The following is a 13,847-nucleotide window of genomic DNA, read 5'->3' as shown; positions in this document are numbered from 1 at the left end:
GTAATTAGGGTCTATGTCACAAGCCTCTCTAGGATGGGACATATCGAGCTCTTTGGTACTTTGACAGCTTGACCTTCCTGTAAATCAGGTTATGGTCTCCCCTATTTGGCTAATGCCAGCGACCACCCTGTAATCAGGGTACAGGTTGCATCTCGCTTTTGAAATCTGGGGGATTAGAATCATGACCATAACATGGGCAGCTTGACCTCCCTGTAACTAGGGTTTGCGTCTCCGAGGCCCTTTGGGTCTCCGTTAACAGGTTGGTGAATGTGACTGCCCTGTAATCAGGGTGCAAGTCACCTCCCCGTGTCTTTGGAGGGGCATTGAGCTCTTTGTTAAACTGAGGAATGTGACCGCCCTGTAACTGGGGTCTGGGTCTCTGCCCTCTTGCTGATTTGGCTTTACGCCGTGCTCTGCCCCATTAGTCAGCGTGACAAACCTGTAATTAGGGTCCATGTCACAAGCCTCTCTAGGATGGGACATATCGAGCTCTTTGGTACTTTGACAGCTTGACCTTCCTGTAATTCAGGTTATGGTCTCCCCTATTTGGCTAATGCCAGTGACCACCCTGTAATCAGGGTACAGGTTGCATCTCGCTTTTGAAATCTGGGGGATTAGAATCATGTCCATAACATGGGCAGCTTGACCTCCCTGTAACTAGGGTGTGCGTCTCCGAGGCCCTCTGGGTCTCTTGGCCTCGTGCTGTCTTCACAGCCTGCTGCCAACGACCGCCCTGTAATCAGGGATCTGGTCTTTGCCCTCTAGTCTCTTGGCATTTGGCCAAATGCAGCCACTGCCCTGAATGAGCACCCTGTAAACAGGGTACAGGTCTCATCTGCTACTATTTATGGCACCCCCATGACACTGTGTCCAGAGTTCCGGCCCTTCAAACAGCGCTTCCAACTTGCCTGGAATTCTGCAGCCAAGTCTTCTGCTTTCTACTCACTTTTTGGACTCTTGGAGATCTGACATGCTACTGGTGGTAAGATCCGAAAGGGAGTGTCTGGGGCTGTTTTGGACTAAGTCATTCCAGGCAGTATACCTTGTCACATTGATTTAGGAATACTTGTCAATTAATTCCTTACCCCCCTTCATCATTTTATTCCTCCTGATTTTGTATGGAGGTTGCCTGGTGAAATAATTGTCAAGGGGAAATCTGGAGATTGTGGCTTTAGAGGGGAATGGGCCCAGTAGTTTTCTCACCCAGTGCAGCTTGGGAGGAGCGGGAAATGCTTCTGGAAATGTCTGAGGACCACAAAGAACTGTCTTGGACCTAAATATCCAGACTGTCTGCAGATGCGAAAAGGAACAGTGTATCAGTAGATTACACTGAGTTTGCGTGCAGGACATGGCATTGTCGGTTCTCACTTACACACGCCTTGTGCTCTCTCTCTCTGTTTCAGACCTCATGAAGCAAAAGTGGAGAAGAAGGAAGTGTCAGGAATGCCACACACAGAGGAGAAAAGAAGATGGAGGAAAAGGAAAGGAACTCTGGGCACAGTAACCAACCTCAAATCAGGCCTCAGGTCATGTAATTAGACTGTAGGGGAATCTCGAGCCTCTTAATACCTTGAGCAGCGTGACCGCCCTGTAAGCTGGGTCCCGGTCTGTGCTATTGTGTCGTTTTGACATTCTGCTCCGTTATCTGGCTATTGAGGGTGACTGCCCTGTAATCAGGGTGCAAGTCACCTCCCTCTGTCTTTGGAGGGGCATTGAGCTCTTTGTTAAACTGAGCAATGTGACCGCCCTGTATCTGGGGTCCGGGTCTCTGCCATCTTGCTCATTTGGCTTTACGCCGTGCTCTGCCCCATTAGTCAGCGTGACAACCCTGTAATTAGGGTCTATGTCACAAGCCTCTCTAGGATGGGACATATCGAGCTCTTTGGTACTTTGACAGCTTGACCTTCCTGTAAATCAGGTTATGGTCTCCCCTATTTGGCTAATGCCAGCGACCACCCTGTAATCAGGGTACAGGTTGCATCTCGCTTTTGAAATCTGGGGGATTAGAATCTAGACCATAACATGGGCAGCTTGACCTCCCTGTAACTAGGGTTTGCGTCTCCGAGGCCCTTTGGGTCTCCGTTAACAGGTTGGTGAATGTGACTGCCCTGTAATCAGGGTGCAAGTCACCTCCCCCTGTCTTTGGAGGGGCATTGAGCTCTTTGTTCAACTGAGCAATGTGACCGCCCTGTAACTGGGGTCTGGGTCTCTGCCCTCTTGCTCATTTGGCTTTACGCCGTGCTCTGCCCCATTAGTCAGCGTGACAAACCTGTAATTAGGGTCCATGTCACAAGCCTCTCTAGGATGGGACATATCAAGCTCTTTGGTACTTTGACAGCTTGACCTTCCTGTAATTCAGGTTATGGTCTCCCCTATTTGGCTAATGCCAGCGACCACCCTGTAATCAGGGTACAGGTTGCATCTCGCTTTTGAAATCTGGGGGATTAGAATCATGTCCATAACATGGGCAGCTTGACCTCCCTGTAACTAGGGTGTGCGTCTCCGAGGCCCTCTGGGTCTCTTGGCCTCGTGCTGTCTTCACAGCCTGCTGCCAACGACCGCCCTGTAATCAGGGATCTGGTCTTTGCCCTCTAGTCTCTTGGCACTTGGCCAAATGCAGCCACTGCCCTGAATGAGCGCCCTGTAAACAGGGTACAGGTCTCATCTGCTACTATTTATGGCACCCCCATGACACTGTGTCCAGAGTTCCGGCTCTTCAAACAGCGCTTCCAACTTGCCTGGAATTCTGCAACCAAGTCTCCTGCTTTCTACTCACTTTTTGGACTCTTGGAGATCTGACATGCTACTGGTGGTAAGATCCGAAAGGGAGTGTCCGGGGCGGTTTTGGACCGTTGTCGAAAGCGGTTCTCATTTACACACGCCTTTTGCTCCCTCTCTCTGATTCAGGCATCATGAAGCAGAAGTGGAAAAGAAGGAAGTGTCAGTACCATGGCATAACTGTGAATCTGAAATGCATGGACCTTAAACACTCAAGTTGTATAGAATTATAACTTCCTATTATTAAGAAATCATCATTTCCTACTGGAAGTGCAAAGATGTGACTTAAGGGAAGGTATACATTTGAATCCTCCACTCCCCTCCAATTCTCCCCCCAAAACTCTTCCAATAAAGTTAAGGTTCAGAAAATTAACATTTACTCCAGGTAACGCCTAACTTGTGTATTTCTCACACATTTCTAAAAGGAAGCAAACACAACTAAATGTTTTGGCAACTGGCAGTTACTCTCCGCACTTCACAACTTTCAAACACCTGCTCTACTTAAACGGTCACACCAACCAAAGTGTACCACACATTCAAAATTAACTTTGCACCTATTGTGTCAGAAGTGAGAGTGTTTTTAGTAGTTGTGTCCATTGGTGGAAGTGGCAGTAGTGGTGTTTTAGTAGTCCTTTACGCTTATTGAATTCAAAGGATGATGATGTGGATGTTTTAGGTAGGTATTTTTCTGTTAAGTCTTGGTATTTGGGTAGAGGTGCAGTATTTTGTGATTATGACTGTTTTTCTGGTATTGGTTTAGTGTGAATTGTTGGCAATTCTAGATGTTTTTGTATCCGTACATTAGTAGATGTATTTAGAGGGCAAAGCTGAGGTTGCCTGTTTGGTGCAATTTAATTGGTGTGAAAGTTAATTTCGGGTAGGTGTTTGAAAGCACTGAGGTTTGAATTTTTAGCTCAACAAGGATGCAGGACCCACCTGGCTACCTCAGTTCTTACTGTCATTCCTAATTCCAAAATCTTGGATGAAGATGACCAGGCAGAATAAAGATATCTCCAGAGACTTTCAAGAGGGTAGCATTTCTGCAGCTTTAGGGGATCCCTTAAACCTTATTGAGCTTTTCAAAGTGTAATAATTGTGGGAAACTTCTACTTCTGCCAATTCCGTGTTGAACAATGACCTGTATTAAAGGACTTACACTGGGTAGTTAATTCTGTTCTGTATTAAGATGATTTTGCTAAAATCGCCGCTTTCTGATGTGTGAAATGAATTATCTAGCTCTGATTATACCTATTTGATAAAAGTGTGATAACGACCCCATGTTAAATGCATGGATTGAACTTTGATTGTCATATCACATTGCTTTGCTGTAACTCCTTATTTATGAATGTATTTGTTACTATTTATGTAATTCAATTAATAAAATGTATACATTCAAGTATAGTCTCAGTTCTTTCTTTGGCTAAACAAAAAGGAATCTGATAAACTTGTGAAGAATTTTGGTATTGTTACGTTTAATTTAATTAACATCTTTTTACCCTTTAAATGCGGCCGTTGGAAGTAACTACCCTTTAGTGGTGCAAGTTTGATTTTTCTCTTGGATCACACGTTTTGGGCAGACTGCAGTGTGATCTTGAGGATGGAGATCGCACTGCCACTTAGGTGCATAAGGTTGCCCTCCTAAAGCTTCTAAGGTGCACAAGAATAGGCCTTTGTTTGGTTCCTTCACTGTTCCCAGGCTTATAGATTGCTTGAGATCTGCAGGCCCTAAAGCTCACTTCCTGAGCACAATATATGATTGTGGCTATGATAAGATTGGACTAAAACTAGCAAGGTCCCCTGGTTTCTGCACCTTTCCCATTCAGACATTTTTTAAAAAGTAGATTAATGTAATATTTTTATATTCAATTCAATCTCAAGTTTCTCAGAAATTGACTTTTACGGTGCACTAAATTTTCAATATGCTAATACATGTGAGATAGTGTGGTCTAGTGGTTTAGAGCACTGGCCAGGGATTCAGGCGACCTGGTTTCTATTCCTGCCTCTGCTGCTGGGTCACTTGGTGGTCACTTTGCCTCCCTGTCCCAGTGTCCCCCTCCATTTAAAAAAAAAAAGTGGGGGAGGGGAGATGATTGTACTGACCTCATTTGTAAAGTGTTTTGAGATCTACAAGCACTAAACAGAATTTTTACTAAAAATGAGATTCTATAGGGGTGGGAAAGAACTAGAGATTAACTTTGGTAGGGTGCATGAAGATATAATTCACTATGGAGGCATTAATTTTGCTAATGCTGTGAAGAAAACTCTCTTGTGCATAATGAATTGAAACAGCCTCTCTCTCTTTGCATGTGTTAATTCATTTCTCCTATACCAGGTGCTTTTTGTTCCATTGAAATATGCATGGGGATGTGCTTTTTATTTATTACCCTTGCCCTATGATTTATTATTCAAAAGTGGGCAACTTGGAAAGCAAATACTCAATATTAGGTGATTGTTCGCCTGCTGTAGAAAAAGCCCGTGAAGAAGTGTGCAGCAGCTGCAGTTACACTAGGGGAACTCCATGACTTCAATAGATTCAATAGTCGTCTTTTCTCTGTTTACAGGTACTCTGACTTGCCCCTTTCCCCCTTCACTTAAACCCAATTCAGAGGCAGCTGATGAGTCGCAGGTGCAGTGGCTTCTTCCTTCTTAGAGGATGAATGGCACGCTATGAGAGACCTGAAACCTGATGGTATGATGATGAGGGCTTTAATTCAGCAAAGTACCATTCTAGCATACCTCAGCCAGAGTCATCATGCGTACCTGGAAAAAGAAAGGGCTTCCACAGCTAAACAAAAGATCTGTCAGGACTGACTATTCAATAGAATAGATTGCTGCTAGTTAACCTGGTGTAAAGTTGGCTAAACCTCTCAAAGACTGCGTTGGTGCAGGTTGCATTTCCACTGAATAATTACCATACCTTCTGCCTATTTAAAAATTATCTTCCCTGCTGTTTGATTTTTCTATGATGGTCTTATTGTTTAAAACTATTGTGTCGTGTTGCTCTCCATTGCTAATTAGCGGAGCTTGTTAGAAAAAAACAATTGCCAGAGTTTGCTCTTTTGTTGAAATTGAAACACACTGCAGGACTGTGTCAATTCTGACAGAATCCACCAGAAACCAAGCATGTTTCCAATGGAACTTTGCTGGCCAGGCAGAATTTCATCAGAAACTTGCTTGGCTTCCTGACAGCTCAGCTGCCGGGCTCCTTGATAGACCATGTGGCACGCTGCTGGGGAACCTGGGTTTCCAGGCTCCCAGCTCCTCAGCTGCCTGCCTGGTGGGCTGATGGGAAGCTGGGAGCCTGAAAGTTGCGGGAGCCCCAGCTGCCAGGCTCGTGACTCCTCGCCAGGTAGGGCTCTTAGGGTCCATGGCTCCAGGACAGCCCACCAGGTGTGCTACCGTGGAGCTAGGTCTTGTAAGGCTCCAAGGATCTCCAGCTTTGGGGCAGCCTACAAGGCTGCTTTAGAGCTCAGTGGAGATCAGCAATGCCATTTCACACAGAATTTCAAAATTTTTGAATATGATTCCAAATCAGAATGAAATCTGATTTTGAAATAGCAAAATCCTCTATAAAATAGAATTACCGTTCTCCCCCCAGCTCTTTCCGACCGTGGTACTAGTGGGGCCTTGTAATGAATGCAACCCTGTTTTACCGCTTCCCCCATCTTTCCCCCTGTTATCTTTCTCCTTTCATCTCCGTGGAAAGAAATATTTCCCTTTCCTATATTCTTCCGGGGTGTGTGTGTGTGTGTGTGTGTGTTCACTCTGGGGGGTTTGGAACAGTTGCCCCAGGGGTAAAAGGATCTTTCCCTGCTGCATTCCTGAGCGGCCCTTTTCTTGGTCAGAGGTGCCTGTCTACTGGGATTATTATCGCTAAAGATTCAAACACACATACAAACCCTATATATTCTGTTTCTTCAGGGGGAATAAAGAACAGAATTTCCATGTAACTCTAGAATGCTTTAAAGTTTAAGGTACTGGGTTATGACCTTTGGTCTCTTGTAGATAGAATTGTAAAATTACAAGCTCTTTATTTTTGTGTACTATAAAACACATCCCTATAATTAAATCAAGGTTGAAAGTGCTTTGCCTAGAAGATTAATTTAAACCTCTATGGATAAAAAGAAGAACCTCCAGGACTCAATATACTGATGTGTAGATAGCACCTCAGCACATTTCAGTGTGCGGGTCATTTCCTTTCTGATGCCTGTGCAGGGGATGTCTCTTTACACTAGAAGCTTTTGCTGTATCTTTTGGCTATATTGGCCCAGCTCCTCCAAGGTACATAGCCATTATGGGAGTGAAGGGCCCAAACATCTTTGAGGATGTGGGTCGCTATCTCCTGGTTTCTCTTTCCTGTCAATGGAGTCGGGCTGTGCAAATGGGAAGTCACTGCCTAAGGCTGGGAGTGGCCCAACTCCTCCCTGGGCTGGTGGTGGGCTCTGCCAAAGAGTCTGGGATGGCTCCGCGCTGCTGGGGACGAGGGAAGCCATGGTGGGCTTGGTGCTAAAGCCTGAGCAGCAGGGATGGGGCCAAGCTTGGCACAGTGGGGAAGCAGGGGCAGGCAGGCTCTGTGCACTGCTGAGGGACAGCAGGGGATGGTTTGGTTCCCCCTGCCCCGTAGGAAGAGGCCAGGGCAGGCTCAGTGCGGGGGCTGCCATGGGAAGCCTGACAGGTGAGATCCGCCCCTCGCACCTCTGGAGGCAGCTCTGTGCATCGCTGCCCTGCCGCCATGGCACCAGGACTCCAAAACTTAGTCGCAGACACAAGGGCTGGACGGAGCCCACAGGGGGCTCCACCAGGGGGTGGGGCTCAGACTGGGCGGTAATTGGTTCAAGAGGGAGGGCGTTCGGTGTGAGAGAGAGGCTGAGTCAGCTCAAGACTGAGGCGAGACTTCAGGTTAGAGGACGGCGAGCGCCGACTGTGAGGTGGGCCCGAGAGAACCTCTGAGGTGGCATGATCCGGGGGCGGGGCTTAGGAGCAGAGGGCCACATGCCCAGGCGGGGGCCCTGGTCTTTGAAATTCTGACACTACTCCAGGCCCTCAGGGAAAGGGGGGCTCAATGGGGAGAAGCGGCACTAGGAGCTGCCCACAGCCAGTAGAACCCCGCTACCCCGGGAACATCAGAATGGTTGGGACCAGATGAAGCAAGCACCTCAGAGGCGGGGGGCTCGGTCCAGGCTTCCACATGGCGGCATGAGAGGGACTGCGGCTGAGGCTAAAAGCGGTGCAGGCACCGTGAGGAGGGCGGATGGGAAGCAGCGACAGGCACTGCCTGAGAAAGAGGAGCGGGTGGCCGGTTGTGAGTTGGCAGGAGGGGCAAAGCAGAGGCTGGAGCGCCGCGATGAGATATGTATGTAAGAAGGGTAATCCAGATAAGGTGGTCTGGACCAAGCAGTGGCAGAGGGGTCTCTGTGCTCTGAAAGAGGCTCTGGTCAAGGGCTCGGTGCTGGTAAAGCAGGACTTTGACAAGCTCTTTCTGGTGTTCACTGACGCTTCAGAAGAGGGCTGGGGGTGGTGCCAATGCAGATTGACGGAAAGGGGGAGAGACATCCCATCGGGTATGTGAGCAGAAAGCTGCTGCCCCAGAAGCAGAACTCTCCAGCCATAGAAAAGGAATGCCTGGCCAGGGCGGCTGGGCCTTAAAAAGCTGCAGCCATATCGCTTTGGGCGGCTTTCCGCCAGGCCAGAGGGGGGCGCCCGCCGATGGCCGCCAGGCCAGAGGGGGGTGCCCGCCGATGGCCGGTTTCTGAAAGATGGTGCTCAGCTAGTGAGGGTCTAATTCTGCCCGAAGAAACATAACATTTTCATGCTGTGACGTTCTGTACCTCCACCACTCTGGCCGACTTACCAGACCCCCCAGATAGCCATGGCTGCAATGTTTCCCATTCTCCGGTTACTTTCTGTGGGTGTTGGAGATGTGTATTCCCCACCAGGGTGAAGTTCAGGGGAAGCTGTTGAGGAGAGAGGGAAATAAGTAGTGTGAATACTAGGACAGGCTAAGGTGACAAAATAAACACAGGGTAATGGGAGGGGAGCCAAATCACCTTTTTCAGGAAACCTGTACAGTAACAGCTACTCAACCCCCCCCCACTCTGCCCACGGCCCCACCCGCCCCCATCCCCTAAGCTCCCACCCCCGCCCCGCCTCTTGCCGCCCCCGCTGCTCCCCAGGTCCTGCCCTCACCCCTTCCCCAACCCCCGCCCTGCCTTTTCCCACCCCACCCCCTCCTCACCTCGTCTGACCCCCTTCTGTCCCCTCCTCCAAGTGTGCCTCATCCCTGCTCCTCTTTCTGCCTCCCAGCGCCTCCTGCACGCCGTGGAACAGCTGATTGTGGCGGGTGGGAGGCACTGGGAGGGAGGGAGGGAGCTGGCTGCCGGTGGGTGCTAAGCACCCACTAATTTTTTTCAGTTGGCGCTCCAGCCCTGGAGCCCCCAAGGGGTTGGCACCTATGGTAACAGCAATTCAGGGGTCTGGAACAATTTTTATAGTGGGGATGCTGAAAGCCATTGAACAACACTGTAAACCCCATGTATGATGGAAACCGTGCATTCGCTTGCTAATATCACTTCATGCTGGGCACCCCAGTGCCCCTAGTTCCAGCTCCCCTGCAGCATATATGCAAACGGCTAGTCTCTTGCTTGAGGAAAGTTAGTTACAAATTGCTCAGAGCCTGCTGCAGAGGATTCGTGCAGGGATAGAGCCATCTGCACGGGACTCTTACTTGTGCCACATGGAAGTGAGATGAGGTGCCTGGAGTAAGATGCTTTTGCACATACTTCTCTTGGGTTGTTCTTCGTACAGTTATGATCCACGTGGGGGGCCTTTAGCGAGCATGCACACATTGGGCTGGGACAGTGCTAGTACAGCTCTAGTGGGCGTAGCTTGCAATATCAGTGGCACAAAAATTACGTTGTGTGGAAACACCTTGTGTTCTGTACAGAAACCAGAGCCTCATCTCTTTCTAGGATGAAAGCTGGAGACAAACCTGTCACTATTTCCTCCTGCCTACCAATGGTAGGATAAAGGCGAGCTTAAGTGGGGATCTAGTAGTAGCGTATTCCTCCCTTTTTATTCCCCTAAGGTTGGCTTTCCCACAGGAAGGCCTAAAATCCTAGATGATAGAAATCGCCCAATGGCTTCTTAAGGAAATGAATTCATTTGTTATATGTAGCCCAGCTTAAAAACAGTGTGATGGAATGATTGGCGGGAGGTTCCCCTCTGCACCATAGGGGTAATGATTTAGTTAGACTTTGAAGAAGAACGTGTATGGCTCCCACATGCTCTGTTACTGCCATGTACCACCAGAGAGGGGGATACATCTTGGAGGTTGTGAACCAATCTGTTTATAATCCTTGACTTGTTTATACAGTCTATTGTTTTTGGTTGTTGTTTTTTGCTCTCATTTTAATGTAATTGTGTTTTGTCAATATAACCTGTAGGTTTCCACTCCACCAAGGAATGAAAGAAGGCAGAGAGACTTGAGCAGGAAAGAACTCCTACTACCGATAGGCACAGCTACTGAAAAAAACCTGCACCATAAGAAAGGATAGGCATTTGTTGTAAGAGTTAACTCCTTGTACGTGCCTCTAAACCAGCAGGTCCCAAGTTGAGGTTTATGTATCGGTGGTGGCACATGGAGGACCTGATGGTGGTCTTCAGTGAGCAGGCAGATCTCACGTTCCTAGTACTGAAATTACTGTCAATATGTTCCTAGTACTACTTTTCTTTGGAAGCATTTGCTGTACCTGCCACGAAGGCGTTACCTGATCTCGAAGAGGTGAGGAAATGGTCCATAGAACAATTTTTGTAAGATTAGGCCCACATCAGAACTGTTTTAGAACCCCAGAGGAAAGACAAGCAAAGGCTTCTGCAGTGGCGCCATCTGTTGACTTTGAATGTACAGAGGCTCCTATTAGCAACTCCGTATTTTCGGTTGCATTATGAAAGGGATTGCCAGTGGGGAATATGTTCCTGTTTTTTCTCTAAAGGGAGATTGACAATCATTGTGAGAACTCACACCCAATTTGTTTTTATACTATTGGAACATTTAACGTAGTGGCTGTTTGACTTCTTTTAAAAACTTTTAAATAAGAAATCTCCAGTTTTAGTGTCTGGCTTAAATTTGTCCTAGGCAGTGCTAGCAACTCTTCAGAATACTGTCTACGTATCCAGATTTGGTAGAGAGGTAGATCCTCACTAGGTCTGGTCTAAGGGCTAGTTTTGTTTTGTTTTTCAAATCGTTTTAAATTATTGGGTTTAGGGTAACTTTTAGTCATTATTCACATTACAACTGCAATTTTGACGCACTGTGCTCATAAAACTGGCTGTTGGTGGAACATGCAGTCCATGAGCACACAAGCTTGATTTTAGGCCGGTAGGGGGAGGGCAAAAGGGGTAGCCCCCATAGGCGCAGACTCTAGTGGCGCTGGTGGGTGCTCAAGCCCCCTCTACCCCCAGCCCTGGCCCGACTCCACCCCTGCTCCGCCTCTCCTATCCCCATTCCAGTAGTAACTGATTGATGTATTCCACCAAATGGGGAGCTGCATTTTAGAGGTGACAAAGAGAAACTTTGATAATCCTAATACAAAATGGCCTCTTCCTGCTCTCATTATTCACATGTAATTTTGTTTGTGGTGTATGCCCAAGAATGAATTGGATCTGGGTGCACACAAAGGTAATGGGATCAGGCGGTGGGGGCACAAAGCTGATAAGAGTGCATGCGAGCACAAACTTAATAGTGGGGGCAGTGCTAGTAAGTGTATTGTGCGTAGGTGTTGGATACATACAAACCTGATTTGATTTGGGTGGGGGGAGAGGGTATGTGAATGCACATAAACCTGATGGATGGGGTATGGACAGGCTAATTACAAACTAACAATTGATATGTATTAAGGGATGCATGCACTCTTGCTTAGTGGGGGAAAGGGCACCAATCTAGCCTCTTCCAATACAACCGTCTACTACACCAAACATCCAAATGGCCAAGGTTTTCTGGGGAAAAATAACCTGGTAAAAAGTAGAATAGGAAAAGGTGGCAGAGTTCAGGTGTGGCGTGGGGTCTGTTTGAATGGAAAGGCTAATTATCATTCAGTAACTATGATTTTTAATATGGAATTATTGTGAACTGGGACACTGATTCATCAATGTATTTAAGCATGTTCCTGATTGGAGCACTAACAGCAGTGGGATGGCTCACATACTTTAAGTTAGTCACGTGCATAAGTACTCTCTGGAATTGGGGTTTTAAGGCTGAACAATTACAGGGCTTTTCTCTTCTCCTTTTTTCTTTTTGGTTCAATAGGTATTTAATTCAACTCATTATTGCTATAGGTTGCCATTTTATATAAAATAATTATTTATTGATCAGAAACAAATGCCTACAGTAATTACATAAATAGGAACAATAAATAAATGACTGACCTAAAGATCCTGTTACAAATGGCGTAAAATGATCTGAAACGATTGTCACAGTGCACAGATAGAATAAATAGTAACAGCTTTTAAAATTCCACCGCATCTCATTTTAAATCCTGTATAAAATATTACTTGATTTTGATGAGTACTTCTAAAAATGTTGGTATTTAAATTTCTAAACTTCTTTGTGAGTTTGTCCTAGATTTGAAAACCCCATCATTCCACATGGATTCTCCTGCTAGCACTGAGGCTGAAGTGCTTGTCTCTTATGAAAGAAATTGGTCTCTCTTCACTTTCAGCCTGGGAAACTATAGGTCCTTACCATGGGCGTGCGCACGGGGTGGGCCCGGGCACACACCCTAATGCCCATGGGCCGGATCCGGATCTGGCCCCTCGGGGCTTTGCATCCGGCCCGCGGGATTTGCCCCCCGTGGTGCCGCAGGCCCCGCGCTGCTTTCCGAAGCAGCCATCAGGGCAGCATGTCTCTGGGGGTAAGGGGTTGCTCTAGGCACCGCCTCCCGAAGCTCCCATTGGCCGGGAACGGGGAACTGCGGCCAATGGGAGCTTCAGGGGAGGTACCTGGAGGCGTGGCAAGGGCAGCGTGCAGAGCCCTGTGCTGCCCCGCCCCTCCCCCGGGAGCGGCCCGGCATGGGGCCCTGGCAGGCAGGGAGCGCGCCGCTGCGGGTAAGCCCGAACCTCTCCTGCACCCCCTCTCCCTGCCCTGAGCCCCCGGCCTGCACCCCGTTGAGCCGGGCTCCCCCTCCCCAGGGCTGGGCTGGCTGCTTTAACAGCCCCATGTGCTCCCTGGCAGCCTCCCACCCGGCAGCACCAACACAGCCGCTTAAGGTGGCCCGCGGGGGTGCTGCCCCAGCTCCCCGCCCCAAGGCAGCTGCCCCCCTCCAGCGCCCAGGGTCCCAAACCCGCCTGCGGCTCCCCGCGCTGGCCAGGGGCCCGGGCACCACCCGGGGGGTCAGGCCGCCCCTGAGCCCAGCCCACCTTAAGTGGGGCCTGGGAGCCAGCAGGCCCGGGGCAGGGGGCGAGCCCGGCCCACAGGCCCCCTCCCGCAGCCCGGCTGCGAGCTCCGCTCCCCGGCGCTGTTCGGGGACTCCGGCCCGGCACCCTCGGGCTTGAGTCCAGCCCTGGGAGCAGCCCGGCGCCCTGCGATCCACCCTGGCTGCCTCTGCCCGGCCTGGCCCCAAGCGCCCAGCCCGGCCCCCTCTGCCCGGCCCTCGAGCCTGCCTGCCAGGGCGGGGGAGCCCAGATCCCCAGCCCCGGGCCTGCCTGCAAACAGCCTACCCTCCTGCACCCCAACTCCCTCTCCTGAGCCCCCTGCCTGCACCTCTCACCCCAACTCCCTGCCCTGAACCCCCTGCCTGCACCCTGTACCCCTCCTGCATCCCAACTCCCTGTCCTGAGCCCCCTGCCTGCACCTCTCACCCAACCCCCCTGCCCTGAGCTCCCAACCCCTTGTCCTGAGCCCCCTGCCTGCACCTCTCACCCCAACCCCCTGCCCTGAGCTCCCAACCCCCTGCCCTGAGCCCCCTGCCTGCACCTCTCACCCCAACCCCCTGCCCTGAACCCCCTGCCTGCACCCTGTACCCCTCCTGCATCCCAACTCCCTGCCCTGAGCCCCCTGCCTGCATCTCTCTCCC

The 13,847-nt window shown here is 49.4% G+C and overlaps 3 long non-coding RNA genes across 3 annotated transcripts in view; 2 read left to right on the top strand and 1 right to left on the bottom strand.

Annotated features, from left to right (window-relative positions):
- Positions 1–13,847, top strand: part of LOC101947955 (uncharacterized) — a 64,876-nt gene that overhangs the window by 29,636 nt on the left and 21,393 nt on the right. Inside the window, exon 4 of the long non-coding RNA XR_010595389.1 lies at positions 10,221–12,879. This is a non-coding gene — a long non-coding RNA (uncharacterized LOC101947955). The remainder of the gene's footprint in view (positions 1–10,220; positions 12,880–13,847) is intronic.
- Positions 259–2,056, top strand: LOC135977972 (uncharacterized). Its single transcript, XR_010595391.1, has 2 exons — positions 259–982; positions 1,404–2,056. It is a non-coding gene; the product is annotated as an uncharacterized LOC135977972 (long non-coding RNA).
- LOC135977973 (uncharacterized) lies at positions 2,762–12,656 on the bottom strand. Its single transcript, XR_010595392.1, has 3 exons — positions 12,518–12,656; positions 8,630–8,732; positions 2,762–2,898 (listed from the first exon to the last, which is right to left on the bottom strand). It is a non-coding gene; the product is annotated as an uncharacterized LOC135977973 (long non-coding RNA).

This window comes from Chrysemys picta, unplaced genomic scaffold (assembly GCF_011386835.1).
Source record: "Chrysemys picta bellii isolate R12L10 unplaced genomic scaffold, ASM1138683v2 scaf83, whole genome shotgun sequence".
Classification (NCBI taxonomy): domain Eukaryota; kingdom Metazoa; phylum Chordata; order Testudines; family Emydidae; genus Chrysemys; species Chrysemys picta.
The sequence above is the reverse complement of the archived record's forward strand: the minus strand, read 5'-3'. Positions and strand labels throughout refer to the sequence as shown.